The 22,430-nt window shown below is 34.2% G+C and overlaps 1 protein-coding gene across 5 annotated transcripts in view; it reads left to right on the top strand.

The window, feature by feature from the left end:
• Positions 1–22,430, top strand: part of LOC105219588 (probable serine/threonine-protein kinase DDB_G0267686) — a 155,389-nt gene that overhangs the window by 77,631 nt on the left and 55,328 nt on the right. Inside the window, exon 1 of one of the 5 annotated variants that reach the window (XM_011195837.3) lies at positions 11,518–11,569. The exons of the other annotated variants lie outside the window; for them this stretch is intronic. The gene's annotated coding sequence lies outside the window, so the exon portion shown is untranslated. Of the gene's footprint in view, positions 1–11,517; positions 11,570–22,430 lie in introns of those variants that run through there. 5 annotated transcript variants of the gene reach the window in all.

Raw genomic sequence — 22,430 nt, 5'->3', positions numbered from 1 at the left:
ATATCCCTACTCTTCTTCGTTTACTCTAGCTTGCTACCGACATTTTCTATCTCTTCTTCCATCTATCATTATGCATCTTAAGTCACAAAGTTGCCCCCAGTTAGCTACCCTCTTGTCTCCCTCACTGCCTTCTATGTAGCTGTAGATTTCATTTATCAACAGTTCAATACGTGTCGCTGTCAAATGTCATTGACAAATCCGTTAACCATCGCAGTCTATCATAGTCTCGTATGTAAATGTGTCGCCTGTGGGCTTGAGTGCGAAGTGCGAATGCCTTTGTCAAAGGCAGTGGAAAGTGATCACTTGTAAAATGCCGCTCATTGGTAATGTGCTTCAATTGCTTGTAATAAAGATTGAAAGGAAGCCTAATAAGTGTTATAGACAATTTTATTGGCGTTAATTCAGTTGGAAGACGAGAGGAAGAAGTGATTGTGGTGTTAAATGGAGAATTTAAAGTGTTTAAGGAAATGTGTGAAACCAACTTCCTTAGAATATAAATAGATCTTTAGAAATATGAGTAATGGAAAGAATGTGCTTGTTCAGACACAGACCCAGAGTCTCTTATGCTAAGTATTGTAAAGCCATTGGCCTAACCGTATTTGAAACGTTGCTCAAGATCTCTTAGGCTTTTGTTTTTGAACGCTTGGGCGTTCTGGAGCTTATTTTTGGAGTTATTCTTATTTCAGAACTTAAATCATCTATCACGAATTATCGTATTGTAGCTCCATTACCGATTAAACTATCTAGAAAGAGTCACGAAGTAGGGTCTAGCAACCTTATTGTCTTGAACAGTTCAACCACTAGTGTACAGAATTATAAGACTAAATTTTATAGTGTATTTTGAGATCGAAAATTACTCATATAAATATTGTTCTAATCTCCTCAATGGATGTTTATTTTGTAAGCCATATATTTATTTATTTGGCATGAAAATAGAAATAGAAATCGGTTATTTTGATTCGAAAATAATCAGTTACAAACTTTTTTTAGTACCCGATACTGGCGAAGATAGCTTAGGCCATAGTATCATTCCATTAAAAAATTTTACTATCGCCTATAAAATAGACACCTTTGAGTTAATACATACTACATTTTTTCGAATCTTCTAATACCTACTTAAGACTCGATGCAATAAAATTGTAGGTATTAGAGTTCTAGAACAAGAAAAATTTCCCAAAAAGCCTGTATTGGTGAGGAAGTGATAACATGTCTCGTTTGCGACATCGCTTCCTCACTTTTTTTCAATGAATTCAGATCCTTTAGCACAAGTTTAGTGAGTTGAGTCAATCCATAAGGGACTTTGAGCTCTTTCGTTTCCAAGTTCTTTGAAAAATTTCCCTAAGCTTCTGAAGGTTCCGTCATTTAGAGAGTACAAAATACAAGCCTTCGATGATCTTGTGTCGCTCATTGATTTCTTTTTCTCAAATTATAATTATTTTACCAAAAAAAAATACACAAACTCGCAGATTTATTCGATTTTACGTTTTTCCTTCCACTATGTTACCACGCTAAGGTATCTCTTATCCCACTATGTCCTCAGCCTAAGCTTTCATATAACTATGTTACGTATACGACACCGTATACATATCTCATAGACCTACATGGTCAGTTATTTTTCATTATTTATGTGAACTACCAAAACAGTTCAAAAGCTTATGAAAACAAGCGCCTGGAGATTTAAAATCAAATATATGCTGTTTTTTCAAAAGAACAGCAACAAGTCAGTATATGAATATGTTTATTTGATAATTTCCTATTTTCAATGAATACACGTGGGATAAGGAAATACGCAATTGATGTGGTGGAAAATCAAAAGTTTTTAAGCGGAATTTGAAATTATATGTACTTGTGGGAGGTTTTGGTATATATTATTATTTACAGACAATTTTTTTTTCTTTATTTCTGGCTAAAACTATATTTTGTATGATAAACTATTTTACATTATTTAGATGATATATTTTTCATTTTTTATTTATTTTTTTTTTTTCAATTCATAAAATCATCCCTTTCTGATTTCCTGATCCTACTGCCGCTATCTGCCACTAAAAGTGAAATACCAAGCCAACAAGTAGACAAGTCGACAGACAGACCGACAGAAAGTGCAAAAGTGAAATGAGATAACATTTATAATATCAGCAAATAGCTGGTGAGAAAGAAGAAAATTGTGTTTGCACCGAGCAAGTAAAGAATTTTCGCACTCAGAAGCAGAAAAAATATATGCACATATACATTTAGCTGATAACAGTGCCGGTATATGTAACGGGTTGTTCAGAAGCGCCTCTGTGCAAAGCCAGATAATTGCATATCATCAGCCTATCGTTGGCTTATCAAGTGAAAAGTCAATAAACCTTAGCAGACAGGCGAACGTAGTAAAGCGTTCAAAGAAATATTGTAGTCTAATAACAACAAACAGCGTAACTGCGTCGCACAAATCACCCTTGAGGAATTGTCTTTGAGTTCATTTTGTGGTGGGTGTGGTTTTCGTTTGTTTACTCTGCCAGTCGTTGCGTAAATGAAATTGTAGCAAAATAAATGCAGAAACAAAGACAAAATTCAAAGCAGTTAAGGTTCACTCGAGTCAGTCATTCATGTGAAAGCCTCTGCGTTTATGCTGGTAGAAACTTGCTCTGTACATTCTGCGGTTCAAAATTTTCCCTTTGCTACGCTTGTGTAGAAAGAAAGTAAATTGTTGTCTCATGTGATTTTTATCACAATCTGTACGTGTTGCTGTGAATCGATTTAATAGTTCACGACGTAATAAATGAAAGTAAATATTGATTATAGTTGCCGGAGAATGCGTTAATTATATTTAATGGAATCTCAAATGGTTGAGCGGGGGAGGAAAAAGTAGAACAGTATAAAGATATTAGAGATAGATGGTGGAGTATATGTATGTATAGAAGAGGAGATATACATATGTTCAGGAAAGAAAGAAAAGTGAGGACGAATGATTTGAGAAGAAGGAAGGACAGACGACGTACTCTATTTACCGAAAAAATAACGGACAATTCAGTATCTTGTTTACAATGGCAATCAAAAGCTCGGAAATAATGCTCAGTCTTACATCCTATACGATGATTGACTCCGATCAGTGGGATCCATAATCAGACCTTTGAGTATGTGTTTTTTTTTTTCGACCGGTAAGAACCCGTGACCACTACATATCAAGCCTTATTGAAATAACTCTCGGAGCCATGTAAGTTCTCAGCAAGACTTTCCCAACGAGATCTCTGGTTACCTATCGATATATTTCAATTAAGTCAACGCTTCTTCTGACTGAGCTAGATTCGTCGATTTTGAAGAGTTGTCTTGCACTAAACTCATCTGATTTAAAGGATCGTTCAGCCAACTATTAAAAGTCAAATATTGGACTTCTCTTTGAGGTGTAATATAGGCGAGCTCCAAGCTCCGCGACAAACACTAACGCGTCTCCAGAACTTCAGTACAACACTTTCTGTAGTTTCGGATATCTGTCGGAGCTCATAACCAGTACGATATTTGCTGAATATTCGAGCTGAAGATGGACACATTCATAGTATTCTAAATACATCTCTTTGAATTCTATCCCATGGCTTTAAAATGGTTGTAATTCCAACTCGTTCATAGCTAAGCCGTCATGTAAGCATCGCAATTCGGATGTCGCTAGGTGGACAGCTGACTACCAGCTATTCCTGCCCAACCTCCACTTCAATTATATTATTGATGTACGGTCCCAAGCTTTAAGCGTCTTCAATTCACCCATCTCGAGTTTCATAGTCACCTTGATTGAGTCAATGGCAACTGCGGTGCGTAAAACTCATTTTTCTATCGAAAAACCGCGATTTCTTTGCAGTTCGGTACATATGCGCCCAACGGCCATCTATTGCAGTTTGTAAAGCATCAAACCAAAGGTGGTACTTTGAAAATAGAGATTCGATGTCCGTAGCTAAACTGAAGTTGTTGCTTTCGTTGCATGGGCCCAACGGCGCATTTCACCGCTTTGTCTGTCAACAGCGTAGCCACCGTCGTCGACAGCTCATTTCCATACTCATTTCCCGAACTCATCTCCGCCCGCAATCGCATTGCGTCAGCGAACTGTTATTTACCTACGCTCTTTTCGTTTTCAATTTGCTGTGATCGCTCGTGCGACACATCGGCAGCGTAGCACGACGACGCAGTGTCATGAAAAGTGCTACAAAAACTCACAACAATACCGTTATTTCGTGAGTTGGGTGGCGTACGCGCCGGTTGTCAGCCATCAGCTGTCAGTAGTCAGCGTTGTAAAGCTGTCAACACTGCGCTATTAAATAGTAAGGATTTTTTTGCTGTGACAACAGTTTTTTTTTTGCTTGCAAGCAGCGTTATAAGTGTAGTGCAGTAGCCCAGCGCAGCGCAGCAACGAACAGTTGCATTGAAGACGTGGAGGAAATGAAATGAGTTTGTTAGCAAAATTAGCAGAAAAATTGTGTGTGTGATGAGAAAAATTTAGTGAGTGCAACAGTAGCAACTGTAAAGATGGTTTGAGTAGCTGCAACAACAACAAAAACATGAATACACTCCGAGTTGATTTGCTGAGGAAAACTATTAAACATTGTTGCTGCAACATTCAAATAGTTTGTGTTTTTTGTTGTTGTCATTATTTTTATGGTTTTTGTTGCCTACTTTTTTCCATTGTCCTCTAGCAGACTACACCAATCGGCTGCAGTCGTCTTAAAATGCGGAAAAGCTAAAACTTAATTGAAATTTCCAAAGGCCATGCGTTGCCTACAACAACAACAGCAGACACACGTTTTATGTGCCACAACAACAAGCTAATGTAACATTGTTGCTACCATCGCACAACATAACGCAATCAGCGTACGAACATAGCGTCCAAACCCGTAGTCCACTCGTTGCACACATCTCGGTTCGGATGTATATTCCTATATATTATATGAGTGTGTATGTTTGTAAGGGTATTTGTTGCTATGCCTGACCCCTTATTGATGCTACGCTGATGGAAAACTGATACGGTATCGTAATACCATTAGCTCGGCTTAATTTTCTTTTAGAAATTCGTTTAGTTAGAAAAGCGTTACATTCTAATGAAGTTTTGCAAACAAAAACAACATTCTCGTACTCGAGTTAGGGAAGTTATAAAGAACATAAATGTCGATGGTGAAGATGCCAGAAAGGTCAATGATTCGGTTGTAGATTTACTATGAACTCTCACTTAATGAAAAACCTTGTAGTAATGAAGTAGTGCAGTTCTTGGATGCGGATTTGCGCCTCGAGGAACTTAGAACTATTATAGAGTTGTTGTTTTCCAAAAATAAGACTTCCATGGTTACAATCGTCCATCACAGGATCAATTGAAAAAGGGGAGGAGACTCTTTCAATGACTTTAAAAAGAGAAATCCAGTTCAATTCAAATATAAACTTCCTATACAAACTAAGTCGGATTTCATGCTAAAGACCATCTTAAACAGAGAAATTATCTAAAATTTTCGAGTTCCTTCATCTGATGTAATGGTCGCAAACTTGTCTCGCTACCGTTAAGAGTCTTGCACAATGAAAATGTCAGCCTATTCTTCAGCACTTAGCGGAAATCAAATTGAATGGGATGGAATAATTCTATAACAGGAGCTTTAGATGAAGATGTTGGCGATGGACGGTCGGACGCATTTTCAGAGAAGCCGAACCTTAGTTTAATTTCACTCAGATCTTTGATATCCGACTGAGGAAGTGTCAGTTAAAAAAAAAAAAAATGTTTATCTGTCTTAAGACAGGAGTATTACAAACTATCGAAACAATAAAGACATTAGATACAAAATCCATTATTTTTGGATTGTTATCTCCGCAGATGGTTTAAAAAGGGTGTTATCGGTCGGAATTGCCAGTTTCACTTTGAAACCCGACTTGAGATGGGATTACCATATATGAAAATTCAGGAGCTATTCACACAGTAAAGATCACAACATAGATCATATATAGAGTACCTCAATAGAACCTCAAACTAACGTGCTGCGATATCTCCGTTCCGAGGTCTTCCAAATAGAGCTTACCCTCTGCGTAAGAACCAAAGCTCATTTTCAGTAGGACGATAAAGCCGGGAAGCTCTCGTTTTCCATTTCAATGAAACATCGTCCAGTCACACAAAGAGCTCTGAATCTTCATTTGACAAAAGAGATGACCTGTCGAACTTAGAAAACTTTCTGGTATTCGAACTTAAGTTAAACCTCCAGAGTTCTCAATTTTCAATACCGCTCCACATATTCCAAAACTTGACACCACTGTGCCGCAAAAGAAAATTTACTTACACGTGATGTATCACTTTCCAGCCTTTGAGCTTATAAACAAACAGACAAACAATATACAAATGCATAAACAAATACACGCATATGGTGGAGTTGTAGAAATGCAATTATACAAAGTTCAGCTCATGAGGTCCCCCATTGCACTCGTACAATTATGCTACTCTCTTTATGGTTCGATGCGCGTGCCTCACTTTTGTTGTTGTCTATTATTTTTTGTTTTGACTCATTGCTGCTTTGTTGTTTTTCACATTTTGCAGCATTGTCTAGCATTTGATGCAGCACAACCTATATACATACAGATGTAGCTTTTTGCCGCATCCATTATCCGTCAGCATCACTGTTTATTTATTGTTATTATTTTTTATTGTTTTATCATTGCATATTGTCTGGTTATAATTATGCATTCACTTTTTCCGACAGCGTCACTGGCTGACTGAAAAAAATAATTCCAACTTCATTAGAAATGCATAGAAATTGTGGAAAATGTAATCACATTGGTACTGAGGTACTCTAGTTATTTAAGTGAGCCCTTCATGGAAAGTACCTAAAGGTATATATTTTCGATGATTTTACATAATTTAGAGGATTCTTCTTCCTCATCTCGAACTAGTTTTAAAATAAAGCGCAAATTTCTGAGACCGAGTTGGTGGTCTGAAAGGTGGTAGAATCTGATCGTAGTCCAGTAAATCCGAATGCTCATATTATGTTTAAAACTCTTCTATACTTTAGGAGAACATCAATAAGCAGATCAAATGATTCCTCGCGCTTAATAGACCGAAGATACCAATGCTCTGTACCCTATTCGAAGTCCTCATTATATTTGCCTCATACAAAAAAAATATCAAAATCTGCTCGAGGTTTTATGCGAACTTCGGATACTCACCAAAAATTCTTGTTTTATTCCGTTCCTAAACGGTTTTTATCAATATTCCTCAAGGTTCGACTAGTTCCATTGAGTTCCAGACTCTTCTCACTCCCAAAGTTATTTCGAACGTGTCTCCATTAGAGCGGAAGTTCTTCTCTGAAAGCCAAGAAATTCGTCCAGTTTCATTCAGTTTCAGACTCCGCTCACTACCAAAGCTATTTCGAACGCTTCTTTATTGAAGCCGAAGTTCTTCTCTGAAATCCAAGAAGTTTGTAAGATTTCGTTTTAGACTCCGTTCACTCCGAAAGCTATTTCGTTAAAGATCGTTCTACAGAAAGTCAAAAAGGTGGAACTCATAAATTAATTTTTGATGTATGAATGGTGGTAAGCTTAGATCCAACTTATTGGGTACGACCTTCAAAAGTTCGAGCTTAAAATCTTTTATGAGCCGCTGAAGCAGACCAGATGAAGAGCTCAATTCGAAGAACTCGGTGATTTGGATTACTTTATTTCCTCGTTTAGTGATATAACATTGAAACACCCTTTCAACTTAACCTAACATAATTTCACAAATTTAGATTTCCGCCTAAATGTGAAACAACACTTGACACCACATCAAATCTCAAACCTTGGCCCCTAATTGATTACAAGTAAACACCTTAATTATGTAAATATGAAAAGTAAAATATTAAAATTCACAAATTTGCCTCAAATAATTTGAGGCAATAATAAAATCGTAAAGCAAACTTAAAGCATATCCGTTGGTCAGCGCATGGATCAGCATTTGATAATTTCAGCCATGAAATTGCACTTGTGTAGTTTCCGCCTAGGCGGCGGGCAGGCAACCATGTAGGCCTTAACAAGCGCTCTGCTGCGCTGTCCGAGAGCAAGTCGCTGAGTGAGTCAGCCAGTGTTGCCATATGCGCACTTATTGTTATGCCGACGACCATTAACATAATTATACCATGACAACCGATAATAAATGTAAAATCAACAAACAAAAATTAGCATGCAAAACAGCAACAAAAACAACAAAGCGGAAAGCGGCCGCAGATTGAACGGAACGGCGGAATGTGTGGCATATGGGAAACAAACAGTGAATAACAAAAAACAGCTGTTTTTCAGCTCAGCGGCATTGCGTTATGTTGAGCGAGCGCTTTGTTGTTATGTTGTTGGCTTTAGTGGCTCTCCCAAACAAACTACAAAAAATACTTATGAAATAGACACCAGCGTATTTTACGACGCTGCCGAAAGCGGTCGCCATGCGATTGAAGCCAAATTAACGGTCGACAGCGCGGCTGCAGCTGGCTTTTGAGCAACGCAATGACGTCTCAGTTGGGCATTGGTGGGCGCAGTGGCGTTGTCTTTCTTCTTCTGGGCGCGTGGTGGCCTCTGCTTCTAATATAAATTTAGTTGAGGGTGGTGTTGACTGATGCACTGCTGCAATCTGGATGCCATATGGTGCAAATGAGTGATTGTCTTTATATATGAGTGTTTATCCAAAGGAAAGAGCCGAAATCGACCGCATCAGTTATCAGTTGTAACCATATATTTAATATGTAGACATTTACGTCAATTGGTATGATATGTTGGAGTAAAAGGACTTGACTAGACGGACTAGAACTCGTTTTCTCAAAATTCTTTATAAAAACGGTTTAAAAAATTAGGACCTACAATTACGTAAGATATTTAAAAAATGCCGTTATATAGCGATAAAGGACATATTTCGTTCGGATCTATAATACCTAACTTCAGATAGTTGCCCTTGGATATAAGAAGGCAATATATACAAGGAAGACAATTGGCTCCAATCGCAACAAACAACTCATCTTAATATGAGCCATTACCGTGATACTACGCCCTTCATTCGCTCGCACAGTGTTTCGTGAAGACAAAAAATAATCTAAAAATCTCAAGAAAGAAATAGAATCGATTGTCTGGAGGGCGTCCAATCCTATGTTACTTCGTTTCTAGGCGATAAGTTGCTGAAATACACTGCTTTAAAACTGAGCTCCTTATGACTATTCTGAACAAAGACCACAGTATCAGAGAAACTGTTCGAGACCGTTGGTGTGAGAAACATCTACCGTAATTTTTCCATATTATTTGTTCCCTTCAAAAAGTGCTGACAAATCTGTCTCTTTCTCAGAGTCTTTACTTCGATTCGATCGTCCTATGTTGGAAATCTTGGATTCCTCTTTTGTAGATATGAAGAATAGTCATATTATAGTTTTGTTTTTCACAAAGTACTCCAATCTCCATAACTAAATGCATTTTAAACTTTCAAAATTATTCAGTTTGGATACATTCAGAGATGACCTCTGCAGGAACCATCAGATAAAGCTCCTAGACTGTTAATCGGACTCGAGATTATTCAGATAGTACTCAATTCTATCCCTCCTCGCTCCTGCTGGGAATGCATTTCAAGTTTCAGGCGCTCTGATTCTGTTCGTGCCGAGATAATCTCTCGTATGAACAACCGTCAGGTTCGTCAGAATTTGGAATATTCATAAAAGGCCATCCAGTATTCTGCCCAGCAGCGATTACTGCGAAATATTTTGAATCAGGCGAGCCAGCTCTGAATTCCAAAATGTAGATACTTTTGTCCTCTCAGCTAAATTTTTGTCCCTTTCTTGCTTACTCTATTCGACACACAGTGACGCGCTTGTCACTGCCTTAACACTCTTGTCAATTAACACTACGATTTTAAGTACTTCACACCTCATTGTTCTTGTAGCACTTGTTGTTGCTCTTACTATTATGAACATTATCGGCATTATTATTGCTATCTGCTGCTTTGCTGCTCTGCCTAACTGTGCCGTCAAGCGCCAACCAACTGCTCGTTGGCTTGCACACGTAACTTCTATTTGCCGACCCGACTTCACTGCCGGCGTCGCTGCTGTGACTAGTGTTATTGTTTGTTTGTTTGTTTTTATTGCTGTTGCCGCTCATGGTTGCTGTTGTTGCTGCGCGCTGAACATTTTCTTATTGTCTTATTCCGCTGGGCTGCGGTGTTTGCTGCGCACTGCCGTCGCGTCGCGTTGTGCTTTTCGATTTTTTCGATTTCATTCCGTGTCGAGCTGATTTTTTCCAGTCATTCCGTTGTTTTGACTTCACCTGAAAAGGTGACGCGCGCGCGACCGCTTCGTGGCACTAAAAAATAATTTATTTGAATATTCCATATTTAATATATTTGTGTGTGTTTTGGAAGTAGTAAAATATTATAAGCAACAACAACAACGCAGAGTTGATTGAGCCGCCTCACATTTGTACGCGTATGTTTGTATATTTATTTGTATGTGTGTGTGTGTACGCATGAAGAGTGTGAACTTTCGGTGCAAAAGTGAGCTGTGAATTGCACTTCGAATGTGTTCGTTACTTTTTTGTATATTTGTTTTTGATACGGTGTTTTATGCGAATTCGTTGCGGCGTGTCTGTGGAAAATTGCGAAAATAAACAAAAGGTGCAAAAATAAATGTTAATGAAATATTTGCGTACAAAATTCAATTACAATTAGTGCAGCGTTTTATTTAGCTAAGCGCTAAGCGCAAGTATTTGCATTTAAATTCTGAGGTCATCAAGTTGGCGGTTTGGAAATTCTCGCATATTTCATTAGAAGCTATTGAATAAATAAATTGAAGAGTTTTATTGTTGAAAGCAAAACGCTGAAACGGAAATTTATGTGCGAACTTTGATTTAAGTTAACCGAAGTGTTTTAAGTTGAATTTTGAGAAAAAAACTGAGAAAAAATAACCAAAAAATAAAAATGAAATTATAATTATAAAATTTTAGTATTTTTTATTAATACTTTTCTAATTTTATTAATACTAATTTTTATCTAAAAAAAAATTCTATAAAAATTCAAAGAATTAATTGGATAAAAATATAATACTTCAAAATTAATTTATTAGTTATAAATTTTGTAATATTAATTTTTTGATAATATTTATTTCGTCTAATACATTTTTAACAATTTTTTATATCTAAAAAATTTAAAAAAAGCTAATTCGAAAAAAATATATACAATTTTTTTAATTTAATAATTAATTATAAATTGCGATGTTGTTATTTATATATTTTTTATTTTAATTCAATTAATTAATTTAATTTCACTAAATTTATTTCAATTTAAATAAAAGGTCAACAATCATAATTAAAATTTGTAAATTCATAAATAAACATAAAGAAGAAACAAAATTCTAACCCACCAGTGAAGTGTAAAAATATTATTTAAAACAAAAAAATTCAAAATAACCTAACAATTAAAAAGAAACTTATAAAAATTTAGAACCATAAAGATTTAACTTTCAACTAAATATTCTAACTACGTATAATAAAAAAAATATTTTTTTTTAATAATTCGAAAATCAGCAGTCATCTAAAACAACAGCCTTCTTACAATTCTGTCGCTGCCGAACACCACAAAAAGGTATTTAATATTACGAATTCTAAAAAAAATATGTTTTTCTTAAATCTGAATTGTATTTAAATTTAAAATTTTTTAATACAATTAATTCGTAATTTGCAAAAAAAATGAGACTATGTTGGCCAATGACAGTTGACAGCTTCTCTTTTCATCGCAATTCGGCGCCAATTGCAAATCTCAAGTTGTAACCAGGACGCTATACACACGGTATTTCCAACAAAGTTGAGGCCTTCCTCTTCCACTGCTTTCTCCGAGGGGTACTGCATCGAACACTTTCAAAGCTGGAGTGTTTTCGACCAATATAAATTTTACATAAGAAAATAAATAATATTTTGTTATTAAATTTAATTTGTTTTATTGAATTTTCACAAACTTTTACACTTATAGTGTTTCCCAAATATACACCGTTGACAACTGACAGCTGACAATGATTCTGTTGTATAAGTTGGATAAGAAATATTATCTTTCATCGAAGTGAAATTTAAATAACTTTTTATAATGTTTCGAATTTCATTCCGCAAACAATTCACGTTTAGTGTAATATTTTCATCAGCGAATGACAGCTGACAACTGACAATTATGCATTATATTTTCTAAAGTTTCGTATGACGGCTGACAACTGTGTCATGTTTCAGTTTATATTTTCCTGAAGTTAACTGTTGACCTGCCATTTATCTCACTTGTGAGTCTCTGTTATTATATAAAGGTTTCCTATGGCTTCCTATCAAGTCACAAGTCTCCTTAAACGTCTGCAAGCAACGTTGGTATAAATTCGAAGAGCCCCAAGACACTGAAAAGCTTTTAAATTTCCTATAGGAAATGAGATGTTTTATGACTGGAAATTGTGCGAGTGTTTTTCTTACAGAGATAAGTCAGCATAACTCAACAATACAAAATGATCCGGACTCTTCAAAATAATTTGAAGAACTTTGCCGCTGTCACAACAACCAATAGAAAAAAAAAAACATTTTTCCAAATCTTATTAAACCCTATCTGACCTTTTTGACTTATGATTTGCGCAATGACAAGCAGTTGCTTCCAGATTTAACGACCAACGTAGTTTTGACCACGAAGCATGATTATTTTTAGTTTTTTATTAATATTACATCGATTTCTGACGATCAGGCAGTCAACAGCAGCGTCACTTTGAAGAGTCTCGCCACTTTTGCTTTCATTTGAAATAAAAAACGGAATGAAGGTAATACGCTCGAAAAATGTGACATAAAACCAGTCTAGCAAAAAAAAGAACTAGTAAATAAAAGTAAAAACCCTCGAAGCGGCGTTGATATGAAGTTACCGCGACAACGTAATACTCTTTAGACACGCATTAGATGCGCACTGACTGTCGCGAAACACCATAAAAAACTCCTTATGTGTCTGTCTGTATGAGTTTATTTTTAATAGCAACAATAAAAACTGGAGCAAAATGCGTTAAGCCGTCATTGAATGCTACTTACATCCAGACAATAGACTGCGCCAACTTGAAGTGCCCCCCATCTCTAACATCGACGTCACTTTTTTCGACACTTTGTCGACGCTTTAAACCGATTGTTACCACATTTTGTACCTCTTTTTGCCGTCGATTAAACTATTTTTTCTGCTACTTACTTTTATTTTCATACTTAACACTACTTATACTTAAGAGAAGTGGAGTGCATTTCTCCGCGAAGCGTGAAGTTTTCATTAATTTTTTTCAACTATTTAATGTTTTTCTGTTTGTGAGGTTATGTGTTAAATGGTTAAATGGTGGCGGCATGACGTGCGGCGCTTCTGCTTAAATTGTTGTTTATTTTCCCTTAAATGGTGTTGCATAATCACATTTCAGCTGCCTTCTCTCTCTCTCTCTCTGTCTTTCTCCAGTTTCGAGTTGTCTGTTACCCGGTTGTCTAATGTTTCCGGCTGCTGTTGCTTGAAGTGTAGCATTGCACCTGTTTATTTTTTTATGATTCTTGTTTTTATTTTACTATACGTAAAGATAACTATATATTCGGCTTTTCTTATAATCGTTGTTTTGGCGCTAAAAGCTGTCGTTAATTATATATTATGATCTGCTTACGTTAGTTTTATGATCATGTTATGATCAGTTATATATTAACGCGTTAATTTGGAGTTTGAAGATCTAAAATTATTAAAAGAGAAATCGCATTAAAAGCATACTCGATGTTATCTAGGGTCTTAATACCTAATGTGATGTTAAAGCTCATATTTTTGAGAAAATTTATTTTAATTGGGATCAAAACTTTTCAAGAGCGAATATCTTACAAATATCTCAGCTTCACTTCCTTAAAATTCTCTTATCTCTCCCTCAATTATCTGAACTACACAAAACTGATAGATGACAGTTGACAGCTGACAGCTTAAATATTTCATAAGAAAATAAATACAGTTTTTCATTAATTTTGTAATTTTATTTAATTGAATTAGCACTAATTAACACACTTATAGTGTTTGTCAAATATTCACCTATGACAACTGACTGCTGACAATGAATATGTTATATCAACTAGATAGGAAATTTTTCGTTTTTATTCGAAAGTTAATTTAAATAACGTTTTACAGCCTTCCAAATTTGAATGCCCAAAACATTCAAGTTTGTTTTAATATTTTCTTCAGCCAATGACAGCTGACAGCTAACAATTATTCGTTATGAATTTTCCAAAAGTTTTGACATTTTTTTAAATTTTTATAGAATTTATTTCAGAGCCTTCGTTTTAATATTTATTAAGTCTACAACTTTGCTTAGGTCTACAACTTTTGTTGGGTTAATATTGACACAAATGTCCAAGATCGATATAAAACGATTTAATCGACCAGTGCTTGACCCTAGAGACATCTATTGGGAAACGGCGGAAGCAAGACCTGTAGACCTAATATCAAAAATCATGTTTCATTTGAAAATTCCTCGAGTAAACTTTACATGAAAATCTTATAAATTTCTTCTTTCTCCTTCTCACTCCTTCAGATTTTTTTATCTGTATCTCTTCCGCAAGTATCTGTCTTCCTCTATGCTTTTCTATATAATCAATCTCTCCTAGAATTCTCGGATTAATGTCTTTCTCTTTCTACTTACACATTATTGCTGTCCCTGTCTCTTTCGCTCAGTCCACTATACCACTCAGATCGATAAGGCTACCTTATAACACCTTTAATTACATTCCTTTGTTCTTAAATAATCTTTAGCGCTAGTTCTTACAAATTTATTCAAAAACTAACTGACCAAACCCTCCGTTACTGGTAATAACCAATCTACCTAATACTAGCACTTATATGAGATCATAACCTATAATACTAGCGAAATGTATTATTATATGAACTCCATATTCACCCGCAATAAACTTAATCGGAGTGGTTGTCGCTGGTCTTTTATGGGAACATGTGTTAGTATAAGTACCTATAATTTATGATCCCCTATCGCCAAGCGTCTGCAAATGAACCGAGTAAATTTCTACCGAATTTTTATTTTTTTTATCTTTATTGCTTGCTGATTTATTTACTTCGTTATCAAGGCATGTAAGCATGCTAATGGCATTCGTAAATATTTACACCGTTATACGCTATCAATACCAATTAGAATACAATTGATTTTGTACCTTGTTAACAACGCAAATTCTTGTATTAGCTTTAATTGTTAATTGATAAAAAATTGTTTGTATTAAAAGTCCAGTGACACTGATAAAGAAAGTAACTTTGAAGAGATCGCTGCAGAGTATATCTTTTTAATATTTTAGTCACTGGCGATAAAATAGAACCCTTTTTTTATAAACTATATATTATGTAGAGCTTTTTGTAAAGCTCTATGTGATTTTCTTGTTTAACCTATATTTCTATATTTTGTCATGAAGATGAGAAATCATGTTCCCAGTCTAATCATGGACTAGTGAAATTCTTATGTGAATCTATGTTATGTTTGACTAAGCATTTATGATTATAAACTGCGTCGATATATATTTCTGGATCTAACTTTGTTTCTAGCTTTCTAACTATGCGGTTAAAAGATCGCAGAATTCTTCTTAGCATTAAAAATTTTTCGAAATCCATTTTCATTCAATAATTTTCTAGAACGGTTTAGAAAAAAATCTTAAAAGCTCTATAGAGCTTTCAGCAGAAAAAGCTCATAATATGAAAATAAGTGTTAAATTCAACCTTTAGAAAAAGAGGGCTAATGTAATAGTTTTAGAGATTTATTAAGTATTGAAAAATAAGTCTAATCTATAATTTTATGTAAGAAAAAGCTTATATGACGAGCTTTTATTAAACTTATCAGCTTTTAAATCATTTTACGATAATTCGATTAGGTATGAAAAAAGAACATGTTTTCTAATAAATTAAGGTTTAAGAAATGTTAGTGTAGAGTTTAACTAATTAAGTGCGATGTGGGAACAGTGAGTAACAATTGAGTTGAGAATGTTTAAAGAGCTGGAAAAACACACTTGCGTCAACACTTGCTGATCAGCGCCCACATTACTACGCTAACCTATTTTGCTCTTTGTTGTTTTTGTTTCTCTGTTGATGATAAAGTTCTAGCGCGTAATTGCGCATTACAGGTCTTTGTTGTGGCTATTGTTGTTGTGTGCCTTTTTTAAGATTTATATTAATTACCAAACACTTCTAGCTTTCATACACCGGATAAACCTACAACCCAACGTGGGTTGCTCGCCAAGATAAAATGATCAACAACAACAACAGCTATTATAATTATTGTAATAAGAACAAAATAGCAACAAAGATTGTTGTGACAACAAGCCGTAAACGTAAACAGAGCTGGGCTGAGTTGTGCTGCAAGTGAAGTGCACAGCAGTGAGACGTGACGTGACGCGCAGGTGCTTACGGCAGCCGACAGCCGAAAGCCAACACTCCAAGAAACATTCACTCTGTTGATGTTTGGCCTTCAGCAGCATAAATATTTTAAGTCAAAATGAATGGGCAAAAATAAAAAGAAAAGAATTGCAAAATTTTGTAAGCGCAAATAAATAGCGGACTCTCGAGCATTCTTTTACAATAATAAAATATCCAAGTGTCAATTCATGGCGCAGCAACGAGTTTTCTATTATTGAATCGAAAATATTATTGTTGTTGCTGTTGGTTGTTGAATGCCAAATCAGTATGTTGGCACTCGAGTGTGTTGGCAGAGAGGTGTGTTTACACCAGTCTGGTGTTTGGAGGCGTTTAGCAGTAACTCAAGCACTTGTTTATTCTAATGCAAATAGAGACAATATTCATTATTTCTTAATAAAGTAAAATCTATTGTATTTTGTAAAAACTAATAATTTATCAAGCATTTGAGACATTTGTTATTCTCAAGCTGATTTTCAATAGCGATCACTCCATTTCTCAAGCGTGAATTTGTTTTAATGTAAATTTAAAGTAAATTCTATTGTATTTTGTTTAAAAATTAATATTTTATCAAGCATTTGAGATTTGTATTATTCTCAAGCTCATTCTAAATAGCAATCTCAACATATTCTCAAGCGTGTACTTTTTTATTTTAAATTTAAAGTAAATTGTATTGTATTTAGTACAAAAACTAATAGATATTTTATCAAGCATTTGAGAATTGGATTCATTTCATGCAGATTCTCAATAAATATCTCAACTTTTTTACAAGCGTGAGTTTTTTTATTCTAAAATTTAAAGTAAATTCTATTGTATTTTGTAAAAACTAATATTTTATCAAGCATTTGAGAAATTTATTATTCTCAAGCTGATTTTCAACAGCGATCACTCCATTTCTCAAGCGTGTGACTTTTTTTTTTTTATTTAAAGAAAATTATTTTGTATTTTGTACAAAAGCCAATATAGAATATATTATTCTCATGCTCATTCTCAACAGCGATCTCAACAATTTCTCAAGCGTGCGAAATATTTTTGAGTTTCTACAGTGCTTTCAAAATATTTTAGCTAACATAATTTTTAACATTCTCTTTTTTAAATTGTATAATAAATTGTTAACTTAACCGTTAGTTAAATAGTATACAAAGCTATTTGATCAAGTGTTTTCGGAATATGGAAACACTTCACTAAGTTTAAAGTGCTTTCTTTGTTGTAGAATTTCCCTTCAAATCTTGAGGATAACTTCTATTTAAACGTGTCAACTCTACAAAATATTGTCTTCTGAAATCCTTTTAATTCGCTGAGTGGAGAATTCACAAGCATCTCCTTATTTAAATTTTGTATAGCTGTCATAAATAAGACTGCATCGCCTACTTCTAAAGCTCACATATTTCTGTTTTATACCACCCTGTACTCGCTTATGTGCCGCCTTCATACACATATAAATAAGCGTCACTTAAGTCTAGTCGTTCGATTTTTCCAATTAATCACTTAACGCCCACTAAAATGTCAGGCGAACTACAGAAAAGCGGCACACAAATAAAGAACGAATAAACTGCAGCCAAGTTGACGCTCGATATTGCAGTAGATGAGCGAATAAACCAAAGAGAAAAAACAACAAAAAATTACAGCTGTCAAATATGCGATTTCGAATTTTCGTTTGTGGGTTGTATAATATATGATTTCGAAATTTGAATTAATGAATATTTGCTTATAATAAATTTAGTGAGTTCGAATTGCCATTTTAGGCGCTTCTGACTTACTCATGCATTTTTCATGACCTCTGGTGGTTTGAGCTCAGTTTATTTATTTATTTTTTTTTTAATTTAATGCAATTGCTAAAGTAAAAAAATATCGATTTATTATTATTGTTTTTCAATTTGATTACCGTTGATTACAAGCGTTTCCTTAGCCGTTGCTGTTGCCATATTTGTTTAAACAGCTGTAAATGTCAAAGTTACGACTGCATTAAAGTTGTTAATTTATTCGCTTTGTACTAATTGCCAGCAGCGTGTAAGGTGAATTAAACTTTGAAAACGATACGCTGTGGGCATTTACGGATTTTATTGCCCCATTTTGGCATTAAAGCTGATAAAGAAATTGCGCGCGCGCACCCTCCTTTCCTCCTTACTCTCCGAGGCCGTGTGAAAGATCGCTTGCATTCTTCGTAATCCATGCAAAATTTAAAGTGTTTTTTTTTTAAGCAACCTGTAGAGGAAGAAGTAGCCATTAAATAATATCTATTTAAATTCAATTATTACTGTTTGTTCGCTGCGCTATAAACAATGGGATGTTAAAGTGCAATAAAGAAAGAAGCTAATAAAGTTTGCAATGAAAGGATAAGATTAATTTTAATAAATCTTAAAGTGTCTTATGGGTTCTCGAATTGCTTTGTTTGTACAGAGATTATCCAATAGACTGATTTTAATGTTGTATAATGCAACCCTATTTGATTTTTACTAGAAAAAAACAGTTACTTAGATATCTGAGTTAGGTGTCTAAGCTTTATTAGTAAGATTATGTTAGATTATGTGTCAATTTTTGGAATCTCAAGCTATTCTCATTTTATCATTTATTTTATTCTAATTAGAGCTCTTCCAAACTTTATTTGTTGAGTTTCAATGACCAGCGAGTTAATTTATGTTAAGCAAGTATTCTAGCCGTAGCTAAATTAAGGTAAAATCCCTAAAAATTATAATTAAAACATTTTTTTTGTTGAAAGTTCGAAATCTTGGTTATATGTCTTCGTTAATCTCAAATTAACTCACAGTAAAATTCAAGATTAAATGGGACCAAAGTTCATAAAGTGAGTGACAAGATCTGAGTGATCTGATGATGAATCAGCGATCAAAATTATAGATAAAATCTCCTGAAACGGGGCATTCTAGAGAAGTTGAAATGAGAAGGATATAAAACTACGAGGAACAGTGCAAACCCCAGCAATTTTATCAAAGGGTTCTCATTAAAGACCTTCGCAGTAAAAAGGGAATTAAAACACTGGAAAATATATATATGGTTTTCGCGCGAGTATTTGTGTTTCTGAGAATGTGAGAGAGACAGAGAGAGAGGGAAAAAAAGGAAAGAGAGAGGAAGTGAGAAGAAACGATATAGGCACAGTAAGATGGTGGGAAAGAGAAAAGGAGAGAGCAAGTGAGTTAGAAAAAAATAGGACGGGAGAGAGAGAGAACGAGAGAGGATGTGGCATAGAGAGAGGTGTTAGAAAAATGTGCGTAGTTGCTCCGCTGAAAGAATCTTGAGGTTGATGTTCATATCTCTAACTGCCTCTAACAATACCTTAAGATATACTTAGTACCGCTATAAATTCTATAAAAAATTCTTTAAATTATCTCACTCAACAACTAAACTCCTTTGTCACTTCATTCAATCAGTTTTACTACAAACCAAATTACTCAATGAATCAATTTAACTACCAATACGAGGGCTGCTATATATATTTCTGGCCTAATAATGAAAATAGGAATATTTATCAACGAAAATGGTTTCATTGTTTTTCAAAATATTCTCCATCAAGATTTATACACTTTTGCATGCGCTCAAACCAATTTTCGAAGCACTTTTTTTGAGCCTTTTTTTGAGCGATTGTCAAATTGTGCGGGATCCAACGAGAACAAACCTTTTTTACGGCCAGGTGTTCATGCTATATCGAATGTATGCTGGTGGGAGAAATGCATAGGCATGCCTCTATCTGAAGGTATGTTACATGACGGTCTTGCATTATCAGTTCACGTACGGCATCGATGTTTTCTGGCACAACGGCTGTTTTTGGACGACCTTCACGGAATTCGTCTTTGAGCGAGCGTCGATTGAATTCATTGTACCAGTTTTTCACAGTGCTATAGGATGGTACTTCATAGCCATACAAAGATTTTAGTTCATCGATGCACTCTTGTCGCGATAATCCACGTAGAAAGTTGTGAAAAATGATCGCACGAAAATGTTCACGAGTTAATTCCATTTTTTGGCCGATATAATTTTTTTAATTCCCTGTAAATAAAACAATTCACGATTAAATGACAAAACGTTCTGAGTGATGTTATGCTAAAAAATGTCAAACTTTCCAATGGAAATGTCAGATTACACCTGGCAACACTTAGTGTTGCCTAGGCCAGAAATATATATAGCAGCCCTAGTATTTATGAAACCCAATCGATTAAATGTCAATTTCACAGCGCCTCAATTTGGCTGTTAACAGCATTACGTCATCCAACAACAAGTAAATATGCAGCGCGCATAACTATGTAAACATTTATGTTAACTTTATAATACATATACTATTGTTTGTGTATAGCCAATATTGTACGAGTATCTTCAATGAAAAGTGTGATTCAAAACTCAGTTTCTGTGTCAATCGCAGTCGCTGCGGCGACATCCACTTGCCAAATGTAAACAATCAAAATACTCGTAGACAAATCGTGCTGAATGCCAAAGAGTGACTCAATATTGTGTACACGTGGTGGCAGCAGATTTAAACAAAAGAATAAAAAATAGAAAAAAAGGTAACAGTGAAGGTTGTTGTTAACAGCAATGTTAAGATTAACAGTGGTATGTTGTTTGCAGTGCTCGTGCTGTAAGTGGCTGAAGGCTGTTAAAGAAGGGAATTTTACTAGTTTTATTTATAAATCCAATACATATTTTTTCGCATTTGCAATATTAAACTTTAATATTTAATGAATTTTTTTAAATATGTTTTTTTTTTTATAATTTTCCTTAATAAATTCTTCCGTTCTTTCCAAAATTTTTGTATTACATTATTTTAAATTAAACTTTATTTTTAAGAATTAAAATTTTTTTTATTTTTTATGTTATTTTAAAATTTTTATATCTAATATTTTTTTATTTTTATTTTTTTTGTGGTTTTTTTATTTTTGTAATTTTTAAGGGGATTTTTTTGGTCTGGGTTTCAGCGCAAAAAACACTTTTTTTGTGATTTTTTATCTCAAATATCGATTAAGCAATTTTATTCAAACCCTCTATACATTATTATACATATATATGAAGAAAATGTGTACCAAGTTTGAAATGAATCGGTCGAGTAGTTTTCAAATGGCAGTGAACACGGACTACAAAAAATTAGTTTTGAAAAAAACGCGTTTAAAGCTGCACTGCAATCCCAACCGCCCGTAGAGTTAGAGCGTTAAAGGCCCCGAGACTAATTAAACAATAACTTCAAGAATATTGCTTAGATCGGATTAAAATTTTGAGGACATATTCTTGAAATGTTAAACAATAAGATAACCCAAAAAAATCGATTTTTCGAAAGTGAAAACCCAGACCCCTCCCTTAAGTTTTGATAATTGTTTTTAGTTATTTTAATTTTTTTTTATTATATTTTTATTTTTTTTATTATTTATTTTATTTCTTTTATTTTTTTTTTATTATTTCTTTAATTTTGTGTTATTAATTATGGGTTTTATAAATTTTTCCTTGTTAATTTTTTTATTTATAAAAAACGGTGTTCTTTCCACCCACTATTGATCTGATGACTAAACAATTGTCTCACGCACTGGCTTCCTCCATTTGCTGACAAATCGCTCACTTGTTTGGGCAAACTTTCCAACTTTCTTGTTGTTGTACATATTTATATTGTTGTATTCCATCGTCGCATTGTATTAGTCATGAAATTCCATATGCTTTTTGTTTACAAAATTTTATTGGCGTTGATTGTTGCGCGTCTTTTTTTTGCTCGCTTGCAGTGGTGTTCGAGTAATTGATTTTTAGTTGCTCACTTGAGTGAAATTGATGACCGTTTAAGAGATTGTGATTTTCAATCAATTTTTTACAACTGTTGCTGTTTAATTCTTCTTTTTTTCAATTAAGTAATTTTTTTCCGGATGGAAGGTTTCCTAATTGTTTTATTGATGTTGGCATGAAGTGATTCATGATTAGATGAAACTGTTAATAATAAAAAAATAGAAAAAATAAATGAAATAAATAAAAAAAATATCATTTATTTTGTCTAATTTTTTATTATTAACAGTGAATATTTATATTTATTTCATATAAAAAATATGTA

This window comes from Zeugodacus cucurbitae, chromosome 6 (genome assembly GCF_028554725.1).
Source record: "Zeugodacus cucurbitae isolate PBARC_wt_2022May chromosome 6, idZeuCucr1.2, whole genome shotgun sequence".
In the NCBI taxonomy this organism is placed as follows: domain Eukaryota; kingdom Metazoa; phylum Arthropoda; class Insecta; order Diptera; family Tephritidae; genus Zeugodacus; species Zeugodacus cucurbitae.
Note: the sequence above shows the minus strand (reverse complement) of the source record. Positions and strands in the feature narration are given on the sequence as shown.